Source organism: Haliotis cracherodii, unplaced genomic scaffold (assembly GCF_022045235.1).
Source record: "Haliotis cracherodii isolate W230 unplaced genomic scaffold, xgHalCrac1.p SCAF_20, whole genome shotgun sequence".
Lineage (NCBI taxonomy): Eukaryota > Metazoa > Mollusca > Gastropoda > Lepetellida > Haliotidae > Haliotis > Haliotis cracherodii.
In genome coordinates this window covers 6,617,993-6,634,821 of record NW_027266276.1, presented here as the reverse complement: position 1 = coordinate 6,634,821, position 16,829 = coordinate 6,617,993, and the positions used below count along the sequence as shown (strand labels likewise).

At 40.5% G+C, this 16,829-nt stretch overlaps 1 protein-coding gene across 8 annotated transcripts in view; it reads left to right on the top strand.

Moving 5' to 3' along the window:
• Positions 1-16,829, top strand: part of LOC139470014 (5-hydroxytryptamine receptor-like) — a 189,605-nt gene that overhangs the window by 133,201 nt on the left and 39,575 nt on the right. The window contains exon 1 of one of the 8 annotated variants that reach the window (XM_071252304.1): positions 7,912-7,992. The exons of 5 other annotated variants lie outside the window; for them this stretch is intronic. The gene's annotated coding sequence lies outside the window, so the exon portion shown is untranslated. Of the gene's footprint in view, positions 1-7,911; positions 7,993-8,119; positions 8,207-11,545; positions 11,596-16,829 lie in introns of those variants that run through there. 2 more of the 8 variants (XM_071252306.1, XM_071252305.1) reach the window with 2 other exon arrangements.

Here is a 16,829-nt window from a genome sequence, read left to right as displayed (position 1 = left end):
TGTGTCGTAAATGCCTAAAAGATTTCACAAAGAACGCGCCAACCTCACCAATGGTATTACACATAATATACTTATTTTATAAAGAGCTTTAAGCAAAAAAAAACTAGTTCACATTTACTTATGTTTACGATTTATCAATACAGATTGATTAATTTCCCTCCGCTTATCACAGAATATGAACATGTGTCATTAACATTCCTATTTTCTAAAATGTGTTTTAATTTCAAGAGATATGAAACAAGATATTTTAGGAAAAATCTGTCTTACTTCGAATTGATTTATTTATAGTCCTATTTGAAAAGGAGAATTGGGAAGGGAGTACTCAGGTTGTAAAAGCGTTCGCCCGTATCGCCGGCCCCGGTTTTTATTCCCATGTGATTAAACTTTGTCATAATGGTATTGCTTCAATACTACTAAGAGCTGAAAACCCAGTGAACCACTCTATTTGTAAATGTTTTCATTACTTTTATTATGTGTTTGGTCTTTTTCATACAATTTATATAATCAAGCTGATCGTTTGAAAATAAACCTTTCCGTGCCACAGTATATTATTCTTTTATTGCTGTCGTTGTTATCAATATTGACGTTGTTGTTACGGCCAGTGACACTGTTACTCGGACGATAAAGTTCTCGTTTTAATCATACGGATTAAAATATTACGAATTATTCAACGACTTATTGTTATGGAGTAAAGCATCTTAATGTGTATGTACATCTCTAACGGTCGGTGGCCTTGTGGGTAAAGTGTTCGGTCGTCACCCCGAAACCCGGGTTCGATTCCTCACATGGGATCAATGTGTCTGGTGTTATCATCGTGATACAGCTGGGACATAGTGAAGTTAAACCTCATCCACACCCACTCCTAGCTATGATGAACATGTTCAGCCTTTCAAGAACACTTGTTACCATGTCTGTTCCTGCATGATTTTCATGAAGCATGTTGCCATGTCTGTTCCTGCATGGTTTTCATGAAGCATGTTGCCATGTCTGTTCCTGCATGGTTTTCATGAAGCATATTGCCATGTCTGTTCCTGCATGGTTTCCATGAAGCATATTGCCATGTCTGTTCCTGCATGGTTTTCATGAAGCATGTTACTATGTATGTTCCTGCATGGTTTCCATGAAGCATGTTACCATGTCTGTTCCTATAGGGTTTTCATGAAGCATGTTACTATGTATGTTCCTGCATGGTTTCCATGAAGCATTCTACCATGTCTGTTCCTGTAGGGTTTTCATGAAGCATGTTACCATGTCTGTTCCTGCATGGTTTTCATGAAGCAGGATACCATGTCTGTTCCTGCATGGTTTTCATGAAGCATGTTACTATGTCTGTTCCTGCATGGTTTTCATGAAGCATGTTACCATGTCTGTTCCTATAGGGTTTTCATGAAGCATGTTACCATGTCTGTTCCTGCATGGTTTTCATGAAGCATGTTACTATGTATGTTCCTCTATGGTTTCCATGAAGCATGTTACCATGTATGTTCCTGTAGGGTTTTCATGAAGCATGTTACCATGTCTGTTCCTGTATGATTTTCATGAAGCATGTTACCATGTCTGTTCCTGCATGGTTTTCATGAAGCAGGATACCATGTCTGTTCCTGCATGGTTTTCATGAAGCATGTTACTATGTTTGTTCCTGCATGGTTTTCATGAAGCATGTTACCATGTCTGTTCCTATAGGGTTTTCATGAAGCATGTTACCATGTCTGTTCCTGCATGGTTTTCATGAAGCATGTTACTATGTATGTTCCTCTATGGTTTCCATGAAGCATGTTACCATGTCTGTTCCTGTATGATTTTCATGAAGCATGTTACCATGTCTGTTCCTGTATGATTTTCATGAAGCAAATTGCCATGTCTGTTCCTGTAGGGTTTTCATGAAGCATGTTACCATGTCTGTTCCTGTATGATTTTCATGAAGCAAATTGCCATGTCTCTTCCTGTATGGTTTTCATGAAGCAAATTGCCATGTCTGTTCCTGCATGGTTTTCATGAAGCATGAAACATCATAACTAGGATATGAACAAAATCCATCTTTCCACAGCTGACACCTCAGATTTGTTTCTGCCCCGGGACGTTACAGCTTGTGACCCCGGCAGGGGATTATCCGTGTTTATGTCAGTGCCGCACACCCACCTGGCTATTCCGATGAAGCACATCGACCATTAACTTACAACAAACACACAGCGTGAATCTACCATTTACCCGCAGTTGTTATATATACACGAGATAATGTTACGCTCAGGATCCTGTTAGTATTTGCACTGATACCATCACGTGACATAAGCTGGTGTTAGTGTGTCATACGAGATTGTCTCTACCAGGATGGGCAGATGATTAATATAATATCATCATTCACACACGTTTTTCGGTCTGTTTACTTTATGTATTGGTGCGATTATGTCAAACGCACCCACAACTACCGTATTCGACTTAATAAGCGCCCAGGGCGCTCTCAAAATTAGAAATAGGGGCCTCTTATTAGAATATTATTTTGGTGGAAAAAAACAGTTGAAAGATAACTTTCATGGTTTATGCTGACAGCCTGAAATGTGTATGTACCACAGATATATTTTTCCAGAATTTAATTGCCCATAATTAAGGGTGCATATAACACACGAGTTATTATATGCAAATAAATAAGTCTTGTTTACATTAATCAATCGGAAGGGGTGCTAATTAGGATTGTTCACTAGCCAATAATTTAGCAAATATCGCAATGGGCGCATATTAGAGCGGGTCGCTTATTACGTCAAATACGGTATTTATTTTATGATGAAATATTTATTCTGCCGGGACAACAAACAAAGCGCTAGTGTAGTGTGGATACACTTAGATCATACTGGCCTGGACAGTTAATGTATTGGTAAATGTATTGACCACATTAAGAGTAGAAACAGATAAAGGTATCACTCGGTGTGCCAATACGATGAACTTTGAATGCTAATGGAACACACCCAGATTTACGCTCTTATTTCATTATGCTAAGTATGCTGACGTTTTACACGTTGTAGTTTATCAACCGCCATCCATTACCATTTTCGACAAAACAAATATAATATTTTCAGAATGCCTTGGATAATGTCATATAAGATCTCTAGAGTCGGGAGAACAGCCTTCTCTTAAAATACCGGGTTCGAATCCCGATTTTCCACTATTATATGTTTCTAGGTTTGTCAGCACCATACCAGTGCGCGTGGGTTTCCCCAAAGAGGCAACCATCTGTATCACTTCGGGCTTTCTTTTTCCTTCACATTAAGCTGACACGCCGTGATATAACTGGGGTACTGTAAAACTCACTCACCACTAACTCCCTCCTTTTAAATACTGATTTGAATAATGCAACTTTATTTAAGTCATAAAATGCATGCCCATTCATATAAATTTCACAGATTTTTGTCTTTTACGCCCAAAGGAATTTGTTTCGGTAGATATTCGTGTCTGTATATCTCTGGCGTTGACGTCTTAGATATAAAGACTTTAGAATATGAATGAAAACTACGATGAAAACATGGATATTTCCTTGTCTCAAAGTAGAATGATAGCATGGCGGGCCTCTGGCTAATACCATATAAGAAATTTAAGGGCTGACATGAAGGCCTTACCTTACGAATGTAGTGTCATTGGAAGTGTGAAACAAAGGCGAAAGGGGGCTTACGGGTGAACTGCCTTACCCTTACACCACCTCTCTTTATTTGCCAAAACTCACGGTTGATTGCAATGGCAAAGAATCATTGCACACGGCTTCACGTTGACAAAATTGCACAGCGATGTGGCTTAATGAAAGCTGTAACGTTGAAATTGTGACGTCAGTTGTAGATAACGTAATTGTAAACCCACACGTTCCAAGGTCGTTCAACAGAAACGGCTTGGCGACGGCAGTGATATGGCCGCTGTGACACATCTCACCAAGACATGTTGGTTTAAGCGAAGTAACATGTTTTATCTGAGATGATCCTTCACTGATAATGTTGTGATGTTTCACACCCGGTTGCCATTTCCCAGTGAATGGTCCTAGATTAGCCAAGGATACGTTGAACGTTAGCGAGTAATTTGCTCTGGCACAGCCATATTCAATTTGTTAGTGTGCACTTTTTTATGAATCCTTCCGCGTTTCAATGCATTATTTCTGGACTCTTTTCCAGTGAGGACCTTGCCTAACGAACGTTTTCTCTGGACATGTACTGAGCAGACATAATTCAATGTTTAGTTTCAGCAAAATCAAAACACTTACCTTTTAATGAAAATTGTGTAAAATGCGGGTGCTACCGGTAGAGCAGGACATGATTACACTTTTAGCGAACTGCTGGTGTCATCACTGATTTATCTGTGATCCATTCATACAATTTGCATCGTTGTTTTCTTGCTTTCTGCGCCCAGTGTAATATGCTTATGCAGATAATTGAGACTGATTGTTCTCTGGTGTTGACAATTTATAGTTATATCGATATATTTATTGTGTGTTAAAACACATAAGAAGAATTTAAGGGTTTTTTGCGGTTTAGGGTAGCAAGTCACATGATTGGTCGGGAACACCTGTATGTAGTGAGTGGGATTTTACGGCGCTTTGAACAACTTGTCGCACGTGCTGCCAACTAAATGTGTGAGGGGAGATGAAAGTGACACAGGATTTGGTCGTCATTGGAGGAACACAATAACACGTGCATGGTGGTGATGACCAAAATCAGGGTAAATCTTGGATTCGAACTCGTGATCATAGGATCTTGGCACATCAGGGGAGGTGAGGTGAGGTGAAATGGGGTTTAACGTCGCGTCCAAGATTATTGCACTTATATAGCGACGTGCTTGTACGTGTGTTTGTTTGTGTGGCTGCTTGTACTATTCCGGACTGATGCCGATTTATAGTGCTATCTCACTGAGATACCATGCCGCAGTTTAACATGAATACCCCACTCAGACACTGTATACTGACTCCGAGCCGACCAGTCATTGTTTTAGCCCCTTAATGCCGAGCGCCAGACAGGGTTACAACAAGTACCAGCTTTTAACGTCTTTTGGAATGACGCGGTCGGGGATCGAACCACTAGACCACGGAGGCGGTCACCAATCAGGGGAGGCAATTATGCACAACGTTTTAGCGCCTTGGACAACTGGATATACCGTGTCCCCCGACCAGCAAATAATTTATTGGCCGAAATACTATTAAATATAACACAGATATACCTTTAAACAATAATTACATACACGATATATATGTGACCAACCATGAGCTATGGACTCTTAATGGTGAAAAATCACATTTTGACTTTTCGTTATATTTCAAAACAACATACATTTCACAGGTTTCAATTCATATTTATTTCTGAGATACATGACATGACACATGGCGATCTTCACAGAAATAAGTTGTGGTCATAGCACAATTCTATCCTAACACCTATAAGGTCACCAACACACACATACACACATGCGCGCGCGCGCAAGCACACACATTTACATACCAACGTCCATACAAATCCGTTAATTAAGGTCGGCGTTGTGGTAGGTTGGTCGTTGAAACGTTTGCTCACCAGCCGTAATGTCCGGGTTCGATACCACACTTGGATATCATGGTGTGAAGTATAGTCTATTATCATCCAAAATTGGCTCCCACAGGAGATATCGCTAGGGTGTGATCAAGTGACCTCTACATTGTAGATATCGCTGCAATTAAATTGCATCATCATACTTTACAGATTACTGTGAAGTCATTGGTTACCATGACGTCACAATCAAATGACATCACTAATGGCTCTGCTATTGAAGCCAACAGCAGTACTTTTAACATTTAAGACACTGCTTATCAATGTCTACACTCTGAAAAAGTTGGAAAAATGACGTTGGAAGATAGATAAAAACTCGCCCTCGTGTCTTTTGATATCAAATATATCAACACTTGTGGATAAAAGTTGCAAAACTCCTCGAAAAGCCTCTGAGTTTTTCCACTTTTATCTACTCGTGTTGATATATTTCATATCAAAAGACACTCTGGTGAGATTTTCAATATCTTAACCAACGTGATATGACTTGATTAGTGTTACTGGCCTCGTCAAACCCATCTCACTCACTCATTTTAAAAGAGAGTTGCGTCTCTTGGACACGCCAGAAACCTATGATTGTGGGTTCGAATCCCGATTCGCCCCGACTATGTTTCTAGGTTTGTCAGCACCACACCCGTGCTCGTGGGTTTCACCGAAGTGGTAAACGTCTGAGACCTGCATCACTTCGGGCTTTCCTCCCACAACAAGCTGACACGCCGTGATATAACTTGAATAGTGTTAAAAGCGGCGTTAAACCCAACCCAACTCACTCACTCATTTTTAAAAGACAACGTAACAGGTTGTAGCTCCAGTGGAAAGGCAATATAATCGCGCGTACAGTCCTGCATCGTTAGCGGGACACGACGTGCGTCAGAGACCTTTGTGTAACGGTACTTGGACCATAAGAATACCCCAAATTGTCCTCTGCCCATTGATGTTAAATGACAGCTGATAAGGTGAATTCGGGAAGATCCTTAGATTCAGAGATCAGCAGAATTAACAGCTTGGAGACTTCGTGCCTCTGACTCTCCGCATCTTTAAAACGCCACCTCGAGGTATTGCTTCTCAATAATTTTAAGTTATTGAATTTGTAGGCCTTTGAACTTTCGAATCGACATTTTTATGGTGTGTGAAGAAGCTCCTTTCTGCTTATTCCTGTCAAGTCTAGCTTGTGGGCCGAGCACCGCGGTGGTATAACTATCACCAGAGAGGAAGCCAAATTGAATCGTGGCGATCTTTATATCCTTTTCGTGTAGAATTAGCAGACCTTTCTACAAATCAAAGGTGTCCGCTGTCTCTCGGTGTTTTGAAGAAGTTGACAACCTGAAGAAGCCACACATCACACAACATTCTTGCTAAATATTTATGAACAGTCACTGATATTAATGCTGCATGCTGAAAGCGCTAACACTACCCACACCACATACAATCATTCCCGTTTTCTGCTTCATAGTGAATGAGTGGGTTTGGTTTTACGCCGCCTTTAGCATAATTCTGGTCATATCACGGCGAGGTACACCAGAAATTGACTTCACACATTGTACACATGTGGGACTCGAACCTTGGTTTTCGCTTAACCTCAATAGTACTCCATCACCTTTTACACATGCATTTTTATATCTCTGCATGTATGCACATGTCTCATACATGGTAAGACTTAGTATTTATGCTATTTTGTTATTCTCTTATTTAGAAATTTGTGGGGGCACGGGTGGCCCAGTCGCCTGAGGCGCCGCGATTCGCTGTGCAGAGTTGCGTCCCTTCGGCCCGCCAGAAACCTATGATTGTGGGTTCGTATCCCGATTCGCACCGATTATGTTTCTAGGTTCGTCAGCACCATACCCGTGCTCGTGGGTTTCAGCGAAGTGGTAAACGTCTAAGACCTGAATCACTTCGGGCTTGTTCCCACATTAAGCTGGCACGCCGTGATATAACTGGAATACTGTTAACAGCGGTGTTACAACCCAACTCTCTCCATGATATAAGGTTAGGAGGAAAATCCGGGAGTCACAGTGAAACATACATGTAAACCAATGGGATGACAGAGGGAAGGAAAAGTAGAAGGAACATGTCCCAATCACCCAATCATGTAAATTCCACTTCTTGTCAACATCTCCTAAGGAATCAGGTAGCAGGTTCAATACAAGTTGTTGTTGTTGTTATTAAACAACCAGACCATCCTAAAACCCGTCCTTTTTGACGAAAGGACTTCCCTCTCCCGAAAAATAAAACCATTAAAAATGTTTTAAGGATTTAAGATTTTATCCTCCATGGAACTTTTGAACGGCTCCCTCATATTTAGGATAAGGCGGATATGCTAGATCCCGGTGGCCTCACAGGATTAGTCAGATAAATAGCATTGTGTCTGTATGCTGTGCAGCAGTATTTGACATGAAGACGATAACCATGGCAGGTGTTCTAATGCGACTGCAGCACGTGAAACATCGATGTAAGTGATAAATCATTAATACTCATTGGCCTTTAACTGATATTGATTGGAGCATGTTCATAGCCGTGTATCATTGTTTATTGGACTCAGACAGTTAATTGCCGCATGGCGTCGTGATCAAACGGGACTGGTTTGTGGGATAGTCTATATGTCCGACAGTATGGATAGCGAAGGCTTGAGGATGATACTAAAACCTGTGCTACATTACCTTGAGGTGAGAGTTATAGTTCAAAGCTTTTAGAATCGTCATAATTGTGACAGTAAATCAACACACGAGGCTTGGCATTGTGGTCACCAGATGCCATCGCTTACAAAGATGCATTGACATTTATGAATTTGATCGTTTCCATTTGGCGTGGCTATGTATGAATCTTCCTCTATATCTGTTCAATCTGTTAACAGTTTGAAGGTTTTATAACTGACATTTGGTCTCAAGAAGCAAAATTGGTACCTGTATGAAGGGTTCTTGTTTTACGCCGTCAGGGTTAGATGCTACGCCAGTGCAACCAGCCTTCCAGCCCTCAAACTCATATTAGTGAGTGAGATATCGCTTTGTTAGTATTTCAGCTATATCAACGCGTGTCAGCTTAATGTTTGTTTGGGAGTTTTGTATCACTCTGAATCTTTTTGCACAGATTTGAATATGATTGAGTGAGAGTGAGTTGGGTTTAACGCCGCTTTTAACAGTATTCCAGTTATATCGCGGCGTGTCACCTTAATGTGGGAGGAAAGCCGGAAGTGATGCAGGTCTCGGACGGTTACCACTTCGGTGAAACCCACGAGCACGGGTATGGTGCTGACTAACCTAGAAGCATAATCGGGGCGGGTTCGAACCCACGATCATAGGTTTCTGGCGTGTCCAAGGGACGCAACTCTACACAGCGAATCGCGGCGCCTAAGACAACTGGGCCACCCGTGCCCCCCTCGCGAACTGTGTCACCTGAGACCATGAGGCTACCCGTGCCCCCTCTCGCGAGAAAGAACTTGAAACTATTATTGATAACAGTAAAACTCCAATCCCGAAGAAAGTGAACTTTGAGGCACATATGTAATCATTGTTCTTTTGGCGTTTTTTGAACCGGTATAATCTCTTTAAAAAAGAAAATCGTTAACTTTACTTTTTCTATTGATTAGTTGGAAGAAGTTGAGCTGGCTTAACGCAGCCATCATGACGCTGCGACGGGCGCCATTGTACAGAAATACCTTAGCGCTACGACCGTCGTAAGTCTATGTTAAGATATTATCACGCTTTGTGCAACGGCACCATGTCTCTCTTTGTTAAGATATTTCGGTGGTCGTCTCTTGTCGGAAAGGTTATGTACACAGATGTATACCGAACTCTTCTAACAAACCTAGAACGTCAAGATCGCCTTAAATATTACTCAGTTCAAATGTGATAACACCAAGGGCGGTACCAGCTATTTAAAAAGGGACGGGTCCAATAACAAAATCCTCTCTCAGTGTGTGTTTGTGTGTGTGTGTGTGTGTGTGTGTGTGTGTGTGTGTGTGTGTGCGGGGTATTTTATTTATTTATTTATTTATTTTATATATATATAGATAGATAGATAGATAGATAGATATTGGGGGGGGGGGGGGGGGGGGGGGGGGAGGGTATCTACAACATACTTCATTTGGTTTACACCCACATTTTACCCATTCCAACCCCACCTCTCGATCCGCCCAATAACCACCAATACTGGACGGGAAAGCGAACAGTCAATGTTCAGGGTCTAAATATCTACATATCTCAATCTACAAAAAGCATAATGTTGGAAAGTTTTGTGATCCGTTGATTCGTTGACATTGATTTTCAGTTATTTCCAGGGCAGCAATCTGTCTATTCCTGCCACCGAAGAGCTGGCCCAGAAAAAATGATAATGATTTTCACAATGTTTATTTCGGTACTACATTTCGGAGAGAGAAGAAATGAAGTGCCTATCGAAAATGCCCCTCGAAAGAGGAATTTCAACTGTGCACACTTATTCAGCACTTGACACGGTGATCTGTACGGATATAAATCGGTCATTCAGAAATAGATGAAGCATAGCAACAAATTAGATGTCCATCAATAGTTACTTGGAGAAGTATCACGGAAGTTGATTGATATCAGACTAGAACGCCGGCAACAGAAATGGGGCGTGGGTCAAGTCACCCCATGATAAATGTCAGTCAATGTATTGGCAAAATCTTATAAATATTTATCTGCAATGATATCACAGATATTTGTCGTAATATTGAACCAATTTCTCCTGAACATATATTTGTCTCGTCAAATATAGATTACCATGCATGGAACTTGACAGATGTCACTTTATGATCACGGTGCACGTGCATTTCACGTCAGAGTCACCGGATATGCACGTGCAGTTCATGTCGTGTTTCATTCAGTGTTAGATTTCCCTCAAATGCACGTGCATGTTGGGAGAAACCTGACGTAGATTTTGACTGAAATTTGACATCAACTGCACGTGTTATCGACTCCAGATTGCTCTCAAGTTGCACGATCATGTCATATCAGGTTTTAATCAATATGCACGTGCATGTACGTTCAGTCACATTCAATGTGAACGTCACTGATATATCAAGTTTCCCACAGTATTCGAGTGCATATCATAACAAAGATTTAAGTAATACAACGATCAGAAGAGACATTGGGAGTGTGAATGAACCCCAGACATGGAAGCAGTCATGATGTTGTCTCGCTGAGCACTCAAACATGTAACGTGGTTGTTGCGCACGAAGCCGAAAAAAAATTTAGTCCTACTTAACATCACAAGCAGACACTATTTACTCAGCAACAGAAATATCTCGACACTCGTCCGCTATTGTAACACCCACGTGCTCGTCTCCCTGGGGAGTATGCTATTCAGCCTGCCATTTCAATACCACCGGTCATCATTCATCAGTCAAACCCCTCAGTTCCACAGCTGGGTCACACCGAAATACCTGGTTTTCCAACGAGTTCGTACTTTCAAGGGCGTACAGTCACCTTTATTTTGCTCCTTCATCAAAAACACAAACGTAGTGTGTGTGAACTTACATCAGACAAATCTCTTCATCTGTAAGGTTAGGTTGCATCATTTTGGCGCCAATCAAAAATTGTTTACAGGACATGTAAGTCTGAAAGTCCATTAACACACCTACAGAGAAAGACTCGAACAAATATATAAAGACACACGCATATATCCACATTTTGACACAAACAGAATTAATGTACACATTGAGAGACATAGGTGACATATGCTACTCAAAATAAGTTAAAGAACGTTTCGTGACTGATTAACCATAGTAATTTGAAAGAATCGGGTGTTCTTTTACTTCTTTCAGTAGTATATATGAATTGTTTACGAGGGGTTTTCTCGATTCTCGAACACTGTCTGCATGTATCTACGGGGTTAACGAAATACACATGAGTCGTTATTTAGATGCGTTTATTAACCTTGTCGTAACATCCACTGATTTGGTCACACGCCAAGTTAAATAGGTTTCCTGCTTGTCTGATCTACTTCCTTACCTATCATCCCCAGGCAATAGCTACTAGAAAGTCTGCCTCAGAATACACGATGTCTTCCGCTCCATGCAGTAAACAGATTCAAGATATGAGTGAGTGAGATTATTTACGCCGCTTTGAACAGTATTTCAGTGATATCAGACTGTGTCAGTTTAATGAAGGTGGAAAGTCTGAATGATGCAGGTCTCATATGTTTACCACTTTGGTGAAACCAACGAGCACGGTTGGTTGGTTGGTTTGTTGTTTACCGCCGCACTCAGCATTATTCCAGCTGTAAATAATCGAGTCCGGACCAGACAATCCAGTGATTGATATCACGAGCATCGACCCACGCAACTGGGATCGATGACATGCATCAATCAAGTCAGCGAGCCTGACCATCCGATCCCGTTAGTAGCCTTTTACGACAAGCATAGTCACCTTTTACGGCAAGCATGGTTGCTGAAGACCTATTCTACCCCGGAATCTTCACGGGTCCCAACGAGCACGGACTTATTATGATACGCGGGAAGCGGTAATCTGGGAATAGAACCCACGACCAGCGGATCATTATACGACCAGGGGCAGTAACCCTATTTGTTTGATAGTTTATTTGTTGTTAAACGCCGAACCCAGCTATATGACGGGGTCTGTAAATAATCGTGTCTGGACCAGACAATCCAGTGATTGACTTCATGAACATCGATCCACGCGGGTCATATTTGTTCTCTAATTTGAATCGTGATAATTATTCTGTAGTATTGTATTTTGTTTTAGTGACAATGTTTCGCTTATTGATACGATGACGGGTTCCCACGCTGAAAATTAATTGGCATGTTGATAATCCTCTCTTTACAAATATTTGTAAACTTCCTCGGAACTGTAAGCATCTGATTTTCATTATACGTAACGTGCTTTGATCTTAAGCTCTCTTTTGATGGTGTTTATCCTTCATGGGTCGATTTCTTCAGCAATAGTAAAAGTATTGACGTTTGGCTGTTAAGGAGTCTACCAATTATAAGGACATTGATGGTAATTCTGGTATTGCAATAACCATAGCAAATATTTAGTGGTCAATGAAAGATCTAAAACGGTACAGATGACCATCAAAGATCAGTCAGTGTTTACGGATGCTCTCTCCATACGTCCTTGTTGTATTGGTTTTTTGTACATGAACACGTGTTCTCCTTTCTTGCTAACTCGAAGTTCACTGACAATCTTAAAAATAACTATGATGACTAAATGATAATAACAAGAAGAAAGAGAACAGCGATAATGATATTAAGTTTGAAAATAATGTTAATAATAATGATGTTATTAATAAAAATAACAATGACAACAATACTACTACTACCACTACTACTACCACTACTTCTACTACTACTACTACTACTACTACTACTACTACTATTACTACTACTACTACTACTACTATTGTCCCTTTTGACACTGATGTAATTGACAAGATTCAGGACAAACATGGCAAAAATGCGGATCTCGCTTTCGAAATGTCACACACTTGCATCCCAAGTACCAAGTTGTCCGACTCCCTATGGTTCTCGGTGCCTTAGGTTTTGTACCTCCCAATCACCGGGTATCGAGAGTACCGGGGTCTGCTGCCCAAAATACAGCCCTTCTGACAATCTGGGTAATGCAGAAGGCTGCAGTGTTGGGGAGTCTTCACATTCTCCGAAAAGTTCTGGGTGGGTTCGACTAGGCAGCGCTTCCTGGGAGAGGTCCCATTCGCTGCCTGTAGAGGGGACAAGGGCCCTGAGTTGATGATGAGCCTAACCAGCCCGACTGTGCCAGGATCACCCAAACCCTCTTTGCTGCATGTTTTATTTTAATCTGGAAATTATAATCATCATAATAACCTACCAAAACATCAAAAGGGACCATTTTAGCACGTGTTTGAAACATATTTCAAATTTCATTATAGAATATCAAACGTTTGCCGAGTTATGCTCTGGGCACGCCGGGAACGTGATGGTGATGACGGGGGTGGGTGTGGGTGTGTGGGGTGTGAGGGGGGTGTGGGGTGGTGATGCATAGCGGAGAAAAAGACAGAAGGACGGACAGCAACCGTTCTATATACACCCACCCCCCAACTTCGTTGCAGAGGATAATAATAAGATTATCCCGCTGATAATAATTATAACAATAGTATTAAATGATGATGATGATGATGATGATAAAGATGATGGTATTAATAGTAACTATAATAGCGAGAGTGAGGAGAACCAAACATGGTATACAGGTGGCCTATTAGTGTAATACTCCGGACACTTGTGTAACCGGAAAACCACAGTGGGACTTCGACCTCCGCCGTGTACGAGGTTCCGCTGCAAGAACGTTCCCTACTTAAGAATAAACAATACTCTGTCATTGTAAATACAATTCTGTAATTGACGTGGCACGAACTTCGTCACACCACTTACCCACTTAGTGTTATTGTGACGTTAACTTAGTGTTATTGTACCGTCACTTGAGTGATATTGTAACGTCAACTGAGTGTTATTGTATCGTCAACTGAGTGTTATTTTGACGTCAACTTACTGTTATTGTGACGACAACTTAGTGTTATTGTAACGTCAACTGAGTGTTATTGTATCGTCAACTGAGTGTTATTGTGACGTCAACTTAGTGTTATTGTAACGTCCAGTTTCAATTTCAGTTATGCCACTCTTTCTCAATGAAGTCCATTGTACGATTCCACAATCATGAACATGTGTTTATGAATCACTATCAAACAGTGATGATACCAGGTGTTTGCAAAAATGTGAGCGTATCCTGCCCCACAAGTGGCACACGTTACAAACACATGCAAAGATAAGTCAATTGTTCACCTGCAAAATAACACGGGAACATATGGTACAAGTCACAATATGGAATGCATACGATGTCATCTTGGTTACTATTGATTATACTTCCCTTAACGACAGGTTTTGTGAAACAATATCAATGGAAACATGTTCAAGTCATAAAATGGCTACGTTATTGCTGACGTGACAGTAAACATTGCTCTCACCCACTTAGATAATGCTGCAAGTTTAATATAAAAGGATTTATTCGACCATGCGCAAATACGTTGCTTTCTATTCCTGCATCCACGGAGAAGTCCGTGACATGTCTCAGTATGTATAATAATATCGATTAGAGTAAATGTAACATGACAACCACACTTTAACCATTAGTTTGCAGTGCGATTCCATTAACGGGGCTAAATTATGTAAGAATAGACCTTTACACCAGGAGGCTGTTTCGTTCACTTGAGTCCATCGGGACCGAACATGCCAAATCCTTGTGGATGGTATCATGTTACGTGAAAGGAAGTCTTGTGTTGGAAAGAAATGTTTTTAGAATGAAGCTATACTTTGGGGAAATTGCATATATGATCAAAGAGTAGCAGTAACAGGATGCAGTTGAAAGACACCGTTTGAAAGACGCTGCTGTGCTTTGACACGCTGTAGCATTGTGTGACAATGTCGCACTGAAAGTGTAATAACTGTTTATCATGACCGTGCTGTGGTCGGCATTACGCATTGAGACACCGCTGTTGCAACTCGTTTGGCTCATTACTAATGTATGTGCCAGTTGTATTGTTCTGTCAAAGCATATGTCAGGAGTCAGGGAGTGTATCGTGTCTCTTCCCAACTTTAATAAGGGATGGTTCTTCATAGCTTATGTTGATAAGGTAGCCCAACATAAATTATTTCTTTTTCGGCTGTTTGAAGATAAAGAGGACTGAGAGTGCTTTGGGTTCAACGACTCTGTGAACAGTATTCCAGTTACATCACGGCGTGTCAGTTTAAAGTGGGAGGAGCGCCCGGAGTAATGCAGGTCTACCGGTTTACCACTTTGGTGAAACCCACGAGCACGGGCATGGTGCTGACAAACTTAGAAATGCAATCGGGAGATTTTTTTGGAGGGTTACGGCTGTGTGATGCTAAGCAACAAACAGTTACATTTCTATGCAAATTGTGTGAATTGCAGTGCTACCGGTACGCCAGGACATACGTACCCTTACAGCGAATACGTAGTGTTGTCATTGTTTTTAGGGATTCATTCATATGATTTTTAATACTATTTCGACATTTACTCCTACTGGAAATGGCAAAGGTAACTAATGTTTTTTGTTAATACTTTATCACGAAAGCATAACAACAGGCAAGCGCCAACACACATATTCACGTGTAACATGTACTAAGTAAAAAAGAAAAAGATACCACATTTGATCATGGTGACTTTTAATCCGGGGCGGTAAATGGCGTTAACCGTTTACCTCGAAAGGTCGGATTACTCGAAGTTTATCAACCGGTTAAGCTTCCAGAACAGTTTTAGCTGCATTTTAAGGTTAATTTGCCATTCTTTGAATAGGAAGCCACGTTCGTTTTAACCTGCGTATGACTCATACCAACAGTAGGTTTCTTCTTTCAAACTCTCAAAACTGTTTTGTCAATAAGAAGTTTATCTTTCAAATATCACGTTTCCATGTAAAGAGAGTGTTTACTTTACCGTGTACTTTGGGATGACTTTTGTCATGTTTCTAATTATTCTGTGTTGTCTCAAGACACATAACTCTTTTTTGGAGTTTTCCTGTTTACATACAGACGTAAACTCTTTGATTTTTTTGTGGCTTGGAAATTCAGTAAGGCTGATGCATTCCTATATAAAGAAACAGCTAGAGAACACAAACATTATTTACCCACAAACATGAACAAAGCAGAGACAACATGGATGTAAACATTCAACACGTTGGAAGAATTCTTGGTAAGAAAAAATCCTTTCCTCTTCTACCACTGTACTTTGACTTAAATGATTATCACAAACTGCAAAATTAAAAACAATTAAAAACATGTCGACTTCCCCCAAATGCGCATTTTAAAGAACATTTACCAAATTTTGAAACTCTTAGCTTAAATTACAGTCCGTAATTCAAAAGTTAATTAATATTCGCAAGAACATATGAAATTTATGGCTATTAAAATATCTCATTTCCCGCTTTAAAGAGTATGATTACCATAAATCTGACTTATATTCAAGCTCCAAACGATCTAAGTAAAATATTTCGTAATAAAACGTAATAAACGAAAATATATTAATATTAATACGACACTTTTATTCCAGTTATACCTGATAGAACCATTCAGAAAAATCCTTCAGTATTATTAATGTAAATGTTACGACTTTAAATATGAGTCTAAGAATCAGTCAAATCATTGCAATGTACAAAAACTGCTCATTTTAATACATGGAATTAACAGACGCAGCAGGGACTCCTGTCTGATAAAGCAGTGCGTCTTTCTTCCTCCTGTGTGAAGTGATATTAAAGATGCTATGTGCATAC